This window comes from Stigmatopora argus, chromosome 20, assembly GCF_051989625.1.
Source record: "Stigmatopora argus isolate UIUO_Sarg chromosome 20, RoL_Sarg_1.0, whole genome shotgun sequence".
Lineage (NCBI taxonomy): Eukaryota > Metazoa > Chordata > Actinopteri > Syngnathiformes > Syngnathidae > Stigmatopora > Stigmatopora argus.
In genome coordinates, this window is record NC_135406.1 from 10,505,437 (window position 1) to 10,520,226 (window position 14,790).

A 14,790-nucleotide genomic window follows, 5' to 3' on the forward strand; every position below is an offset into this window, starting at 1 on the left:
TGATTGTCTTGACACACTACTAGTGATGGGTTTGTGAGCATCACTTGTCGTTTCCACACAGTGACCCACAGCTTCGCAGAATACTGACACCTGGTGGACGTTAAAAATCTCTGCAGGAAACTTTATACAAAAAGTCCAAGGGTGCATTAACGTCAACTCGAGTTCATGTGGGCCGGACTATTTTAGATATAATATTTATACATATATTTTTTTTAATCGGATTAAAAGAACTGGATAAAAAGCCTTAAATATTGATTTTTTAGAGATCTGAAACAATGTTTATTTGAGCTTTTTTTCTTAGTATGGGAAAATGTCTCAATCATTTGTTGAAAATATTTTTATGTAGTTATTTTTACATTTTACAAAATACTTATTGAACTAAAACACAAAGAAAAAAGGGAAAAATTGCAAATATTCATTAAAAATGGGAAAATCAAGAAATATAATTTACATCTATAGGTTGGACCGGGTTAAGGGAATAATTTAAATAAAAGAAAAAAAACCTTTTCCTTTTGGGTTTAAGACACCTTTGAGAAATTGCTATTTTTCTGATATAATTTCTTTAAAATGCGCTTCTTCGATAACTTGTGATTGACAGTGTCTTACTTATTGTATATGTTGCACCCTGCATTTTCGCTTGAAACAGGGAGAAATAATCACAATAGTGATTCGTTGTTGCTTCCTCAATCCAACTTTAATGATATGAAGAAGATCTCCCGTGCTGGGGTCAAGGTACACGGATCAAGGCCTCAATAATCGAATACCGATATACATCCAATCCAAACTATAGTGGTATGGGCATCAAGGCATCAATAATCGAATATCGATATACATCCAATCCAAACTAGTTGCACATCCCCAACATGCGATCGTTAATAAATTAAACACTTTAGCATGTCACATTCTTCCCCACAAAACAAATGTCGTCTCGACACCAGTACATTCCAAGTATCTCTCCGCTTGTTGGTTGTTATCCTGAACAGTCTTGTGAACTTGTCACTTCACATCCTCTTCTGCGAGCTGATACTCATGAAAACTCCAGACGGCAAGGGCCACAGTTCAAATACAATCCACAACTCATACGGTACACGTTTACCGGATGAAAACTGTAATCACAGTCCGTAACAGTCCATGCCAGCATAATACATGTCACCCTTGTTGTCTCAAGTCTGTTGGAGTCCATACATAAGGATGGTTGAATGTAATATGCTGCAGGTGTACTAAACAAGGGACCACTACTGGTGCAGGGTAAGCAGGTAGAAGCTGGTGTGGTGGCTGGATGCTGTAACAGGAGGAGTCACCAAGCTGATCATAGGTTGTGCGTCGTGGTAGATGTCTCTCCCTCAGGTTCAGTCACAGCGGTTGGCAGAGAGGTCTCTGATAAATGATCATCACGAGGATCTTCAACAGCCAGGTTTGTTCCCTCACCAGGCAGGTCCTCCACAGATGGACCTTGCTCCTCCAGCTGATAGTCATCTTCTGCTTGTACTGGTCTGGAAGCAGGGACCTTCACTTCAAGTCTCTGATCAGCTGGCAGTGGCCTGTGCTCAGACTCCATCCCTTGGGCATCTCTCTCATTTAGCACCTGGAGGGGCTCGTAGTGAAAGTCATATTCGTCACCACTGTCTCCATCTGACTCTTGAAGATGAGATACCCGCTGCTGTTTATTTCTATGCATACTTTTGTCAAATTTTCCCTTTTCTGGTGTTGCCTCAACGGGTAAATGGTCACAGGACATCAGTAGATTTCTATGCAGAACTCTGGAACGCCCTTTACCTTTTTGTGGTCTGACTTCATAGATTGGTAAATCAGATCCCATTCGCCTCAACACTGTGTGATCTGTATCTTCCCAGAAGTCACAGAGTTTTCCAGATCCTCCTCTTGGTGTCAGGTTTTTTATCAGTATGCCTTCTCCTGGTTGTAGCATGTAGCTCCTCTCTTTGGTGTCATAGTGCTTTTTACCTCGTTCTGCAGCTTTCCGTGCACTCTCGGTGGCAATGGTGTATGCCTCTTCCATCCCCTGTCTCTATTTCTCCACATAGTCCTGCTGACCATTTGTATCGGACTTGTTGCACAGTCCAAAGAGCATGTCCACTGGAAGCCCCGGCGACCTCCCGAACAGTAGGTAAAATTGTGAATAACCTGTCACATCACAACGGGTACAGTTGTATGCATGCACCATCTTGTTCAAAGACTCCTTCCAATTCTATTTCTGTGTCTCAGTCAGTGTTCTGAGCATCTGTAGTAATGTCCTGTTCATTCGTTCCACCTGACCATTACCCATCGGGTGATAAGGTGTTGTCCTGGATCCAGCCATGCCACTGAGTCTCTTCAACTGTGCGAACAACTGATTTTCAAATTCTCTTTCCTGATCATGGTGCATATATAAGCGGAACCCAAACTTCAAGGCAAAGTCATTGAAGATAAGGTTTGCAGCAGCCTTTCCTGACTTGGAGGTGGTGGCATATGCTTGGACAAAACGTGTAAAGTGATCGACAATGATGAGGATATATTCATATCCACCATTGCATCGATCAAGATGAAGAAAGTCAATACAGACGAGCTCAAAGGGCTGTGTTGTTAAAATATGAATCAATGGCGCTCTCTGTTCATGGCATGTTTTTTTTGTTTTAGACAAGGGCAGGTTTTAGTCACATAATGTTCAATATTAGACTGCATATACGGCCAGAAGAAACGATCACACACGTGGGATACTGTGCGGTCGACACCCTGGTGACCCATGTTATTATGCAACTCTTTCATTACTGTTCCTCGATAATGTTTTAGCAGGACTAATTGTTTATGTGTTGTGGTGGTTTTGTACAGAATACCGTCACTGTCTGTTATCAGTTTGTCCCACTGCGTTCAACACAGGACGAATGAACAGGCCAGATTGTTGTGCTTTCCTTACCTCTTCTTTTTGTATGGGGTTGATTGACGCAGCAGCTGTCTCATCTACATCTGACACTGAACAACACATCAAATCAAATCAAGAGCCTTTATTGTCATCATACACAGCTGCGTATAATTGGTGATGAAGTAATCTGTAATGAAGGCAGAATAAAATGGGATACGTATTTCCTGTACCTTGACTGCTTGGATCGTGGCAACGATGGCATCGGGTGGTAGTTCCTCAGAACATTCTTTCATCAAAGACTCAACATCCAGCGGCATCCTTGACAAAGCATCAGCGTCATTGTTTTGTTTGGGTTGTTTGGGGCATTGCTCTAGTCTGTTTTCAGAAGGTCATACGGACAACTCGCTCTTCTGGAATAGTTTTTGATATATTGTCTGTAATAAGTCAGTAGACCAAGCATCTTTCTGAGTTGACCAACAGTGTGTGTTTTGATGTCTTTCAGTGATCAAACAGCTTCAAAATCTGCAGGATCCACCCTGCTGCCCTCTGCAGAAACTATCCTGCTCAAGTAACGAACCTCAGCTTTGAAGAGATGGCACTTGCTGGGTTTTAATTTGAGGCGCCTAAGTACTTGTCTCACATTTTCTACATGCCCTTCAACGGTCTTACTGAAAACCAGTGTATCATCCAATTAAGGGATGCAGATGTTATCCCAGAGTCCTTCCAGACATTCCTCCATGCAAAGCTGAAACGATGCAGGGGCGTTCATGAGGCCAAAAGGAATGCGGATCCACTTATACAATCCCCATGGTGTAACAAAAGCAGTCAGTGCTCAACATTCCTCAGACATAAACCCCTGATGATATGCCTTCCCCTGGTCTAAGAGGGAAAACCAGGAGTTCCCGCCCAAGCTGTCCATGATGTCTTGAACTCGGGGATAGGCTGTCGATCGGGATATGTCTTCCTATTCAGGTCTCTATAGTCTACGCATAACCGAAGAGTTCCATCTTTTTTTCTGACACACACGACCGGCGAGGAGTATGATGCGTTTGACTTTCTCACCCAGCCCTGTGCTATTAAGTCATGGAGGTAACCCTTCATCTCCTGGTACAATGGTCGGGGCACTGACATGTATGAACGCTTGACTGGCTCAGAATCTTTGAGAGAGATAGTCATTTGCAATCTGTCAATACAGCCAATGCCATTGTCTGAGATTGAGAAGGAGTGACACTCTTCTCTCAGCATTCTTTTGACTACCTGTCTCTGCTACTCTGTCAGGTGACTTAAATCTAGAGGTGGGTACCATTGTTCAACTGTATTGGATGGGGTGTGAATGCTGGTATAGTTCACTGTAATTGGTGCTGGGGCTGGTTCAAAAATCTCAGTGGGAAGTAGTCAAAATTTTTTGTACTGTGCCAATTACAGTGCAAGAGAATATCATGGTCAGTTGGATTTGAGACATCAATTGTGATGACAGGGAAAACACCCTTTCTTACCCTGACCAAGGTGTCGTTGAACTCAAGACCATCTGGCCACTGGTAGTTCACATCTGGCTAAAAAAGCACACTCGTGCCCTCTTTAAAAGATTTGGCAGCTATACGACACTCAATCTGAATAATGGTGTGTTTTGGTGCTCAAACCCTGTTTTTCGTAGTTCTCACTACATACGTGTCTATCTGTTCCGCATTTAACTGCAGACTGACCAAGAAAATATGTTTAACCTGTCTGGGTTCTTTTGTGTGATTTTAAGGTCTTTTGGCAACTGAATTTTTGACATCAGACTTAGCAGGAAAAAAGGTTTTTCACCTGTGTGGGTTTTTGTAGATTTTCGATATAATAAAAACATAGTTAATCATACCACCAAGCTGTCACAAGCGTACTACCCGTGTGCGTCTTCTCAAATTAAAACTTTCTTATCATCTAACCTTTTTACTTAGTCTGATAAGATTCATGTCAGAAACTATTGTAAAATAAGGTCAACATTAACATTTTGATATTGAAAAGGGGCCTATATTTTTACTTTCTTGACATATGAGTAATTGTCTTTGTTATATGATTTAGGATTTCTGCTGCTTAATCTCTGACGCCAAAATTTTGGGGTTATGCTTCTAAATAGTGTTACTAAATTGCTTTGTTGTGATTTGGAGAAAAAAATATTTTCAATGTAAAATTCCCTACCACTGTCAAATTTAATAGTGTCTGTTATATTTTCATAGGTTAATTTTTTTTAAAAATTAATATTGTTACTATTTTTAAACACTAAAAAATGTCAATCTTCTTGAGGATTAGCATTAGCATTAGTGTCTCTCATGACACCAAAACGACAGAGTAATTTTACTATGGAGGGGTGCCCAACTCCGGTCCTCGAGGGACCCTATCCGATCTCTTTTCCGATCTCTTTTCCATATCTCCCTCCTCTACCACACCTGAATCAAATGATCATCTCCTCAGCCAGCTGTCCAGAAGCTTTATAACGATCCCAATTATTTGATTCAGGTGTGTTGATGGAGGGAGACATGTAAAACAAATTTGATAGGGGCCCTCAAGGGCTGGAGATGGGCACGCCTAATGTAATGCAATTTTCATTCATTCATCTTCCATACTATACATCCTCGCAAGTGTTGCGGGGGTTGCTGGAGTCTATCCCACCAGATTTCAAGCGAAAGGCAGACAACACCAGTCAGCCGTCGGGCACCAACAACCATTCACACTCACAATCATACCGCCACCATTGGGAATTGAGGCCGCGCCTGCCTGCAAGTCAGCCGGGTGTCCCACTGCCCCCTCAGAGATCATGGATAGATTGCTGTAGGTTAGTGGAAACCCTCAACTACCCCCAGCTGATTTTAGACTCCAGTCTCTCAAGAGACGTGGGTTCAAATCCAACCGCTGCCAATGTCTACTGAGCCGGTCATGGCTCTTTTGATGGGTGCAAATGGCTCTTCCCTGACATTTAAACTAAAATGTCAAAACCACTGGTGAGGGACCCGAGTCCCAAATGCATAAATAGGAGCCTCGCAGTTGCCCACCACTGTGTTTGTTAACATCCACAAAATATATTCATTCTGCATGCCCAAACTGACGAAGCCATCATGGATGACAAGCAATTGTTATTGTCCACTGCCTAACATCCAAGACATACGTGTCTCTCAGTGGCGGTCCATGCATTTCCTAGTGACGCCTTCAGCAAAAACTATTTTATGGCTATAAAACCTCTGCTGCAGCTACAGCTGCGACACATAAAAAATATCAATAATAACCTCATACAATTGAAATATTATTTAGGAATATAGCCATATTTTACTCACCAAAAATCATTTTTAACTGTACACAATATCCATCCTCCTTTCTTTCTTCCTTCTTTTCTATCACCATCGAAGCTAATGCTGAAAGTCGAGCCTGTCCCGTCGTATTTCTGGCATACGTTTTTATTCGATTTAGTGCTGAAAATGTCCGTTCCCGGTTGTGACAAGCTTGCTTGCTTAGGAGTTGTCCGACCTTTCTTAATGATGTCCAGCTTTTCTTGAAAAGTCTGTCTTGAAAATGGCTTTGACAGTAAATCTGCAAACTTCTCCTCCTTCAGCCATTGAGGGTTGACAAAACCGCTATTAAATCAACACAACAATATATTACCTTGTGCAGCTCGCTCCAGATACAGTTTGGTCGCTCTGGCTAGTCCACTCTATCACTAGTCAATCATAGTTGGTGAAAGCGATGACGTATCCCTACGCCTGCGAGAAGGCCTTGGTGTCACAAAATCGAATTCTGATTGGTTAAAGCAACAGTCTTATCGACGCTTGTTTAATGCAGCAGAGCCTGCAGAACTGATTGTGAAGGCCTTGAGGCAGATTTCTGACCCTGGCAACAAATAATGGCTGAAATGTGATTGGTTAATGCTTCAATATGAAAACACATCTGGAAGCAGTGCAACCAGGGGGAAAAGCAATGAAAGGAAGCTAACAGACAATTTGGAATTATTTAATAAGTATTCATGGACAAAATATAATTAACATCAATCAGTCTGTGATTCAGATATTTGTTAGGCCAACAGAGAAGGCCTTGAAGGCCCTGATGGCACACCAAACTAATTTCACAGACTCAATTCCCATATCACAATCCTCATTTTTCATAAATCCAAACCTAGTAAATAAACTTCCTACTCAAGACGTGTTTTCAATTCAGACTGTTGTGTTCAACAGATTGTTTATTTTATTATTTTTTATTTTTTATTGAGTTGTCTAGCTTATAACTAACTAATACTGTCCAATAAAATACATTCGAATTTTCTGACATTCGATGTGAATGAGGAAGATTTTTTGGGGTTTATGACGTCCATTCGATTTCAGCCATACGTGCATTCATTTGATAAACAAAAACATGTAGCCGCAACCTTACTGTGTGGACGAACTTATATGGATGCTATTGTGGCGTTGTATCATGTGAAATAGAATTATTTTTCTATATTCCGCTATTTCACTAGTAGACGTGCAACCCATTTGAAGAAAGCGAAAGAACACTCTGTGGAACTAAATCTATAGCAATCGATTGCTAATACGAGAGGAGTATACTACTTCTCGTTGGCAAGTGGTCGTGCGTTATCCTATGGTGAGGACATTTGTGTGCATCATTTTGGGAATATTTTGAAGGGAAGACAAAAGCAAACAACCCTCGATAGGTTGCATCTGAAAGTCAGGTTGGTGGCAGGGCAAATAGAGCCAACCCGGGAGAACAAAGGTGTCAAATGTCAAACAAAATTTGAATTAAGTTTAGTGTTAGGTTCGCTAAAACTTCTTTTTGAGTCTCTGCATCGTAATTCAAGTTCATTTAAATTTGTTTATGTTATGTTACGAGCACGTTGCCGTGCAAAAAGTCTTTCTGTCTAGTTTTAGTACTATTAAACACATTTTAGTACTATTAAACCAGTAGTTATTTGTGACTTTGTTAATAGATGGCGAATTAGGACAAATAAATGTTTTTTTCAATCCAATATCCTGTTTTTGGTGTTTTTTCAGAGGCTTGGAACGAATTAATTTGTTTTAGTTCATTTCTATGGGAAACCTTGATTTAAGATACGAGTAAATCAACATACGCGCTCAGTCCCGGAACGCATTAAGCTCGTATCTCGAGGTACCACTGTATCCTATTAAGAAAGTAGTAAACAACAAGCAATTTTTTTTCCACTAACATTGCCATTGCTAATTAAAGGAACTCTGCTTTTAATTGACCTATTGACCCTGCAATCCTTAAATTTCCATGCATGTTCGTTTTCCAAAAGGACCCCAAAGGAAAGGGGGTGTCCCGCCACCTCTTTTTTATGGCTTCTCCTACACGCATTGTGTGATCTGGCCTGCTTGAGAAAAAAGACACAGCTCTTTTGTTATTGAACTATTCTACATGTCAAATGTTACTTTCCTTCATAACTTTAAATACTTTAAATAATGTACTCACAGTGAAAATAGTTCCTCTCCGTTTGATATTAATTTTTAAAAAAATTCATTTATGGTTTTCAGCGCTCCCATTCTTCTACAGTATTCGCTTCTTCGGCGCTAAGAGCCAACTTTCCAGGACTGTTTCTTCCTTACAGGCTGGGGTCCAAAGGTTGAAGGGATACCAAGGACGCAGAGAATCGTGAGTAAATTTTATTTAAAAAAGGAATGAATGAGAATGAAGTAAAATAGAAAACGAAATAAAAAGTAAAAAAGAAATAAAACCCCTGACAATCCTAGGCACTATCAGGTAAAATTCAAACAACAAAATTCCGTTGGCGCGCAGACCCCCTTAGTTGAAATAGACTAATTACATTCTGTGAAGGATAGCGGAGTCCTGGTTGTATTGAACAAATAACAAACGAAATTCCGTAGGCGGGCAGACCCCCTTAGTTGAAATAGACTTTCCCTAAGAAACATAAGATGCTTACTGACATAAATGTGCTTTAAATAAGCAGTGAAGTAGGAATCTGATGGAAGATGCTGCTTTTTAAAATAGTATAGTAATTTTATTTTGACAGATGAGGGAAGCTCCGTTTGAGCAGAGCATCAAAAAATTGGATAAAACTCTTATTATTCCTCCCCACGGAAATCTTTAGTAAAAGGCGAAAGATTTGTGCGATTTGAAGAGAAATAAGAGTGTGCTGACGCAAGCTAAACAGAACGAGCTAGGTCTATATCCGCAATAGTACTTCAACACACAGGCTAACGCACTACTAACTAGTGGGCGACTCCAGTCCTTTGAGCAGCCAATCACGTTGCAGCAGCTGTATTATGCTGCCAATCACGTTGCAGCTACTGAATTAAGCAGTCAGGGCATTGCAGCAGCGTTGTGATATGAAGCAGGGCATATACATACATCATGTGGGTGTAAATAGGTTGGATTTATTGGAGGTCTAGTGAAATTTATAATAAATCCAAATGACCGAATAGTATTTTCAACTATCAGAGATTAACTCAATACAGTAATTAAGCATGGGTAACATAATTTTACCTCTAACTCAACTTTGTGGAGAAGTCTATAGATTTAGAGGGAAGGAAATGCATGTATATTGACATTGTTAGGGGGTGCACCATTCCTGGAAGTACTGCAATACCAGGTCGATGCGTGGAGTGGACAGAGCAAGCCCCTATTCCATCTCCCAGTTCCAAAAATCAATTTAATATAAGGTCCCCAGATAGGGGACGTATCAGATATTAAACTGATAAGAACAGATACTACACTTGATCTTAGCCAAAAGGCCGAGAAGCGATAACCAATACTGTCAGGAAGGACGACTTCTTTCCAGCCATTACGACCTATAGTAATGGTCACACAGATCACATGACAACAAAAGCACACTTTATACAACACACTGAAAACTACACACTCTGTTTGATATCAGGTGAAAAAAACATGTTGCTTTTCTGTATTTAAATTGAACAAATGCTTTGAAAATGTGGAGTCCTTGAGGTCATGTGACTCACAATGGTCCATAGGAAAGTAGCAATAACCTTAACCTATTTACCGGCACACCAAGGTTCTCTGATTGGCAAACACAATTTTTGCAGTGAAAAGCCATTTATTTGAACAACATTTGGCAAAAAATGACAACAAATCAACAACCCCTGCTTAACGTATTACTTCCTGTTTCCTGGTGTTGTGATGAACAATGACAACTTTCCACTAGTATGTCACAAAATTGATCAACTCACAATTCAACTAGTATCGTTGAATTTCAAGATATTTAATTCAAATAATATAAATTATAACTGGCCTTAATTGAACAATCACCTCAGAGGCAAAATAACCAAATACACAATAATTGAAAGCCAAAGTTTTGGGGGGGAATGAAAATATTAAAACGATTTGAAGAAGAAAATACTACAGTTTTAAGTTTTCTCTCTATCCTTTTGGCGTTATTGTAGAGCTCAATATGTGACCATTTTGGAAACATCACAGGCTGATGATCAAAACATTGACTGCGAGAAGGCAATGACGTATCCCTACGCCTGCGAGAAGGCCTTGGTGTCACCAAATCGAATTATGATTGGTTAAAGCAACAGTCCCTTGCAACGCTTGTTTAATGCAGCAGACCCTGCAGAACTGATTGTGAAGGCCTTGGGGCAGATTTCTGACCCTGGCAACAAATAATGGCTGAAATGTGATTGGTTAAATGCTTCAATATGAAAACACACATCTGGAAGCAGTGCAACCAGGGTGAAAGCATTGAAAGGAAGCTAACAGACAATTTGGAATTTCTTAATAAGTATTCATGGACAATATATAATTAATATCAGTCTGTGATTAAGATTGGGCCAACAGTGAAGGCTTTGAGAGCTCACAACTGAAGTGTAGGAAACCAATATGAGCGATGACCTTCTTGTTTTTTAACAGATGACCAGGGGAGAGCGCGAACGCAGTCCCCCTCTACCAGAAATTATGCAGTCGAGATTCCCACATTTGGGGAATTCGCAGGGGTCAGCACAACCAGGAGTGCAATGGCTGGGCCTCACCCTGAGTGAACCACCTTCATGATCATGGTGTCTCCCCTGCCAGGTAAGTATGAATTGTACACAAATGCAGCACCCTCTTGTTTCGCATGCTCGCCATTTTTAGTCACAAACTCGTTTGCTACACCGTAATCACGTAGTCATAAACACATACCCTGTATAAGGCAATTCTACCGAGAACTAGTACATGTAATAGTTGAGTCATTACATCAACTGACCGGTCTTTAATTTAGCTTTAAAGTATGATTTCAAAAAATCCCATCATGCACTGCTGCTCTCATACAGAGTCAATGCGCATGCGCCCCTTTTTCGGAGTAACCTACTTGACAATTGTTGGAATTATTGTAAATAAATTATCCTGATTCTGGTATGACTGTGGAAATGCTTGCTAATAGAATTAGGGGTGTCTTGAGCCCTGGGGGAAGTTTCACCTTATTCAACAAAGGGGAACTGCCCCAGGGATCTGGACCCTGTTTGAACCATTGTGTGAAGATTGCGGGAGATCGGGAAAGAGACTGTAAAAGTGTTACCTTGAAAAAGCATATGGTCATACATCAAAGAACCTTTTGTAACTGAGAGAAAACTCCCTCTTTCCTTTGATCAGCTTGAAACTTCCTGTAACTTGACACAATAAGAGACAAGGCGAGAGGAGACATCTTCAGAGTGTGTCGGAGGATTGCGACCGAGCTGTCCCCGACCCTCTCACTGCAAATAAAGTTGACTCAATTCTCTGTGATTTCCTTCTTTCAGATTGGTGATACAAATGTCTGGTGTTTAAACCTAACATTTACATGGTCCTTCGAGCCGGATCCCAAGATACCTGACGATCCCAGTGGGTGAGCAAGATCCAGAAAAGTCTGTGTACACAGCATAAAGATCCTTTTCCAGGACTGTTTCTTCCTTACAGGCTGGGGTCCAAAGGTTGAAGGGATACCAAGGACGCAGAGAATCGTGAGTAAATTTTATTTAAAAAAGGAATGAATGAGAATGAAGTAAAATAGAAAACGAAATAAAAAGTAAAAAAGAAATAAAACCCCTGACAATCCTAGGCACTATCAGGTAAAATTCAAACAACAAAATTCCGTTGGCGCGCAGACCCCCTTAGTTGAAATAGACTAATTAAATTCTGTGAAGGATAGCGGAGTCCTGGTTGTATTGAACAAATAACAAACGAAATTCCGTAGGCGGGCAGACCCCCTTAGTTGAAATAGACTTTCCCTAAGAAACATAAGATGCTTACTGACATAAATGTGCTTTAAATAAGCAGTGAAGTAGGAATCTGATGGAAGATGCTGCTTTTTAGAATAGTATAGTAATTTTATTTTGACAGATGAGGGAAGCTCCGTTTGAGCAGAGCATCAAAAAATTGGATAAAACTCTTATTATTCCTCCCCACGGAAATCTTTAGTAAAAGGCGAAAGAATTGTGCGATTTGAAGAAAAATAAGAGTGTGCTGACACAAGCTAAACAGAACGAGCTAGGTCTATATCCGCAATAGTACTTCAACACACAGGCTAACGCACTACTAACTAGTGGGCGACTCCAGTCCTTTGAGCAGCCAATCACGTTGCAGCAGCTGTATTATGCTGCCAATCACGTTGCAGCTACTGAATTAAGCAGTCAGGGCATTGCAGCAGCGTTGTGATATGAAGCAGGGCATATACATACATCATGTGGGTGTAAATAGGTTGGATTTATTGGAGGTCTAGTGAAATTTATAATAAATCCAAATGACCGAATAGTATTTTCAACTCTCAAAGATTAACTCAATACAGTAATTAAACATGGGTAACAAAATTTTACCTCTAACTCAACTTTGTGGAGAAGTCTATAGGTTTAGAGGGAAGAAAATGCATGTATATTGACATTGTTAGGGGGTGCACCATTCCTGGAAGTACTGCAATACCAGGTCGATGCGTGGAGTGGACAGAGCAAGCCCCTATTCCATCTCCCAGTTCCAAAAATCAATTTAATATAAGGTCCCCAGATAGGGAACGTATCAGATATTAATCTGATAAGAACAGATACTACACTTGATCTTAGCCAAAAGGCCGAGAAGCGATAACCAATACTGTCAGGAAGGACGACTTCTTTCCAGCCATTACGACCTATAGTAATGATCACATGACAACAAAAGCACACTTTATACAACACACTGAAAACTACACACTCTGTTTGATATCAGGTGAAAAAAACATGTTGCTTTTCTGTATTTAAATTGAACAAATGCTTTGAAAATGTGGAGTCCTTGAGGTCATGTGACTCACAATGGTCCATAGGAAAGTAGCAATAACCTTAACCTATTTACCGGCACACCAAGGTTCTCTGATTGGCAAACACAATTTTTGCAGTGAAAAGCCATTTATTTGAGCAACATTTGGTAAAAAATGACAACAAATCAACAACCCCTGCTTAACGTATTACTTCCTGTTTCCTGGTGTTGTGATGAACAATGACAACTTTCCACTAGTATGTCACAAAATTGATCAACTCACAATTCAACTAGTATCGTTGAATTTCAAGATATTTAATTCAAATAATATAAATTATAACTGGCCTTAATTGAACAATCACCTCAGAGGCAAAATAACCAAATACACAATAATTGAAAGCCAAAGTTTTGGGGGGGAATGAAAATATTAAAACGATTTGAAGAAGAAAATACTACAGTTTTAAGTTTTCTCTCTATCCTTTTGGCCTTATTGTAGAGCTCAATATGTGACCATTTTGGAAACATCACAGGCTGATGATCAAAACATTGACTGCGAGAAGGCAATGACGTATCCCTACGCCTGCGAGAAGGCCTTGGTGTCACCAAATCGAATTATGATTGGTTAAAGCAACAGTCCCTTGCAACGCTTGTTTAATGCAGCAGACCCTGCAGAACTGATTGTGAAGGCCTTGGGGCAGATTTCTGACCCTGGCAACAAATAATGGCTGAAATGTGATTGGTTAAATGCTTCAATATGAAAACACACATCTGGAAGCAGTGCAACCATGGTGAATGCATTGAAAGGAAGCTAACAGACAATTTGGAATTTCTTAATAAGTATTCATGGACAACATATAATTAATATCAGTCTGTGATTAAGATTGGGCCAACAGTGAAGGCTTTGAGAGCTCACAACTGAAGTGTAGGAAACCAATATGAGCGATGACCTTCTTGTTTTTTAACAGATGACCAGGGGAGAGCGCGAACGCAGTCCCCCTCTACCAGAAATTATGCAGTCGAGATTCCCACATTTGGGGAATTCGCAGGGGTCAGCACAACCAGGAGTGCAATGGCTGGGCCTCACCCTGAGTGAACCACCTTCATGATCATGGTGTCTCCCCTGCCAGGTAAGTATGAATTGTACACAAATGCAGCACCCTCTTGTTTCGCATGCTCGCCATTTTTAGTCACAAACTCGTTTGCTACACCGTAATCACGTAGTCATAAACACATACCCTGTATAAGGCAATTCTACCGAGAACTAGTACATGTAATAGTTGAGTCATTACATCAACTGACCGGTCTTTAATTTAGCTTTAAAGTATGATTTTAAAAAATCCCATCATGCACTGCTGCTCTCATACAGAGTCAATGGCATGCGCCCCTTTTTCGGAGTAACCTACTTGACAGTTGTTGGAATTATTGTAAATAAGTTATCCTGATTCTGGTATGACTGTGGAAATGCTTGCTAATAGAATAAGGGGTGTCTTGAGCCCTGGGGGAAGTTTCACCTTATTCAACAAAGGGGAACTGCCCCAGGGGTCTGGATCCTGTTTGAACCATTGTGTGAAGATTGCGGGAGATCGGGAAAGAGACTGTAAAAGTGTTACCTTGAAAAAGCATATGGTCATACATCAAAGAACCTTTTGTAACTGAGAGAAAACTCCCTCTTTCCTTTGATCAGCTTGAAACTTCCTGTAACTTGACACAATAAGAGACAAGGCGAGAGGAGACATCTTCAG

At 40.5% G+C, this 14,790-nt stretch overlaps 6 non-coding genes across 6 annotated transcripts; all 6 read right to left on the bottom strand.

Moving 5' to 3' along the window:
- Positions 1–8,872: 8,872 nt before the first annotated feature.
- LOC144066417 (U5 spliceosomal RNA) lies at positions 8,873–8,986 on the bottom strand. Its single transcript, XR_013297582.1, has one exon. It is a non-coding gene; the product is annotated as a U5 spliceosomal RNA (small nuclear RNA).
- A 420-nt stretch (positions 8,987–9,406) lies between these two features.
- Positions 9,407–9,597, bottom strand: LOC144066358 (U2 spliceosomal RNA). The gene has a single exon (XR_013297532.1). It is a non-coding gene; the product is annotated as a U2 spliceosomal RNA (small nuclear RNA).
- A 1,128-nt stretch (positions 9,598–10,725) lies between these two features.
- On the bottom strand, positions 10,726–10,890 carry LOC144066503 (U1 spliceosomal RNA). Its single transcript, XR_013297654.1, has one exon. It is a non-coding gene; the product is annotated as a U1 spliceosomal RNA (small nuclear RNA).
- Positions 10,891–12,174: 1,284 nt separating this feature from the next.
- Positions 12,175–12,288, bottom strand: LOC144066420 (U5 spliceosomal RNA). Its single transcript, XR_013297585.1, has one exon. It is a non-coding gene; the product is annotated as a U5 spliceosomal RNA (small nuclear RNA).
- Positions 12,289–12,708: 420 nt separating this feature from the next.
- LOC144066359 (U2 spliceosomal RNA) lies at positions 12,709–12,899 on the bottom strand. The gene has a single exon (XR_013297533.1). It is a non-coding gene; the product is annotated as a U2 spliceosomal RNA (small nuclear RNA).
- A 1,119-nt stretch (positions 12,900–14,018) lies between these two features.
- On the bottom strand, positions 14,019–14,183 carry LOC144066505 (U1 spliceosomal RNA). Its single transcript, XR_013297655.1, has one exon. It is a non-coding gene; the product is annotated as a U1 spliceosomal RNA (small nuclear RNA).
- Positions 14,184–14,790: the final 607 nt, after the last annotated feature.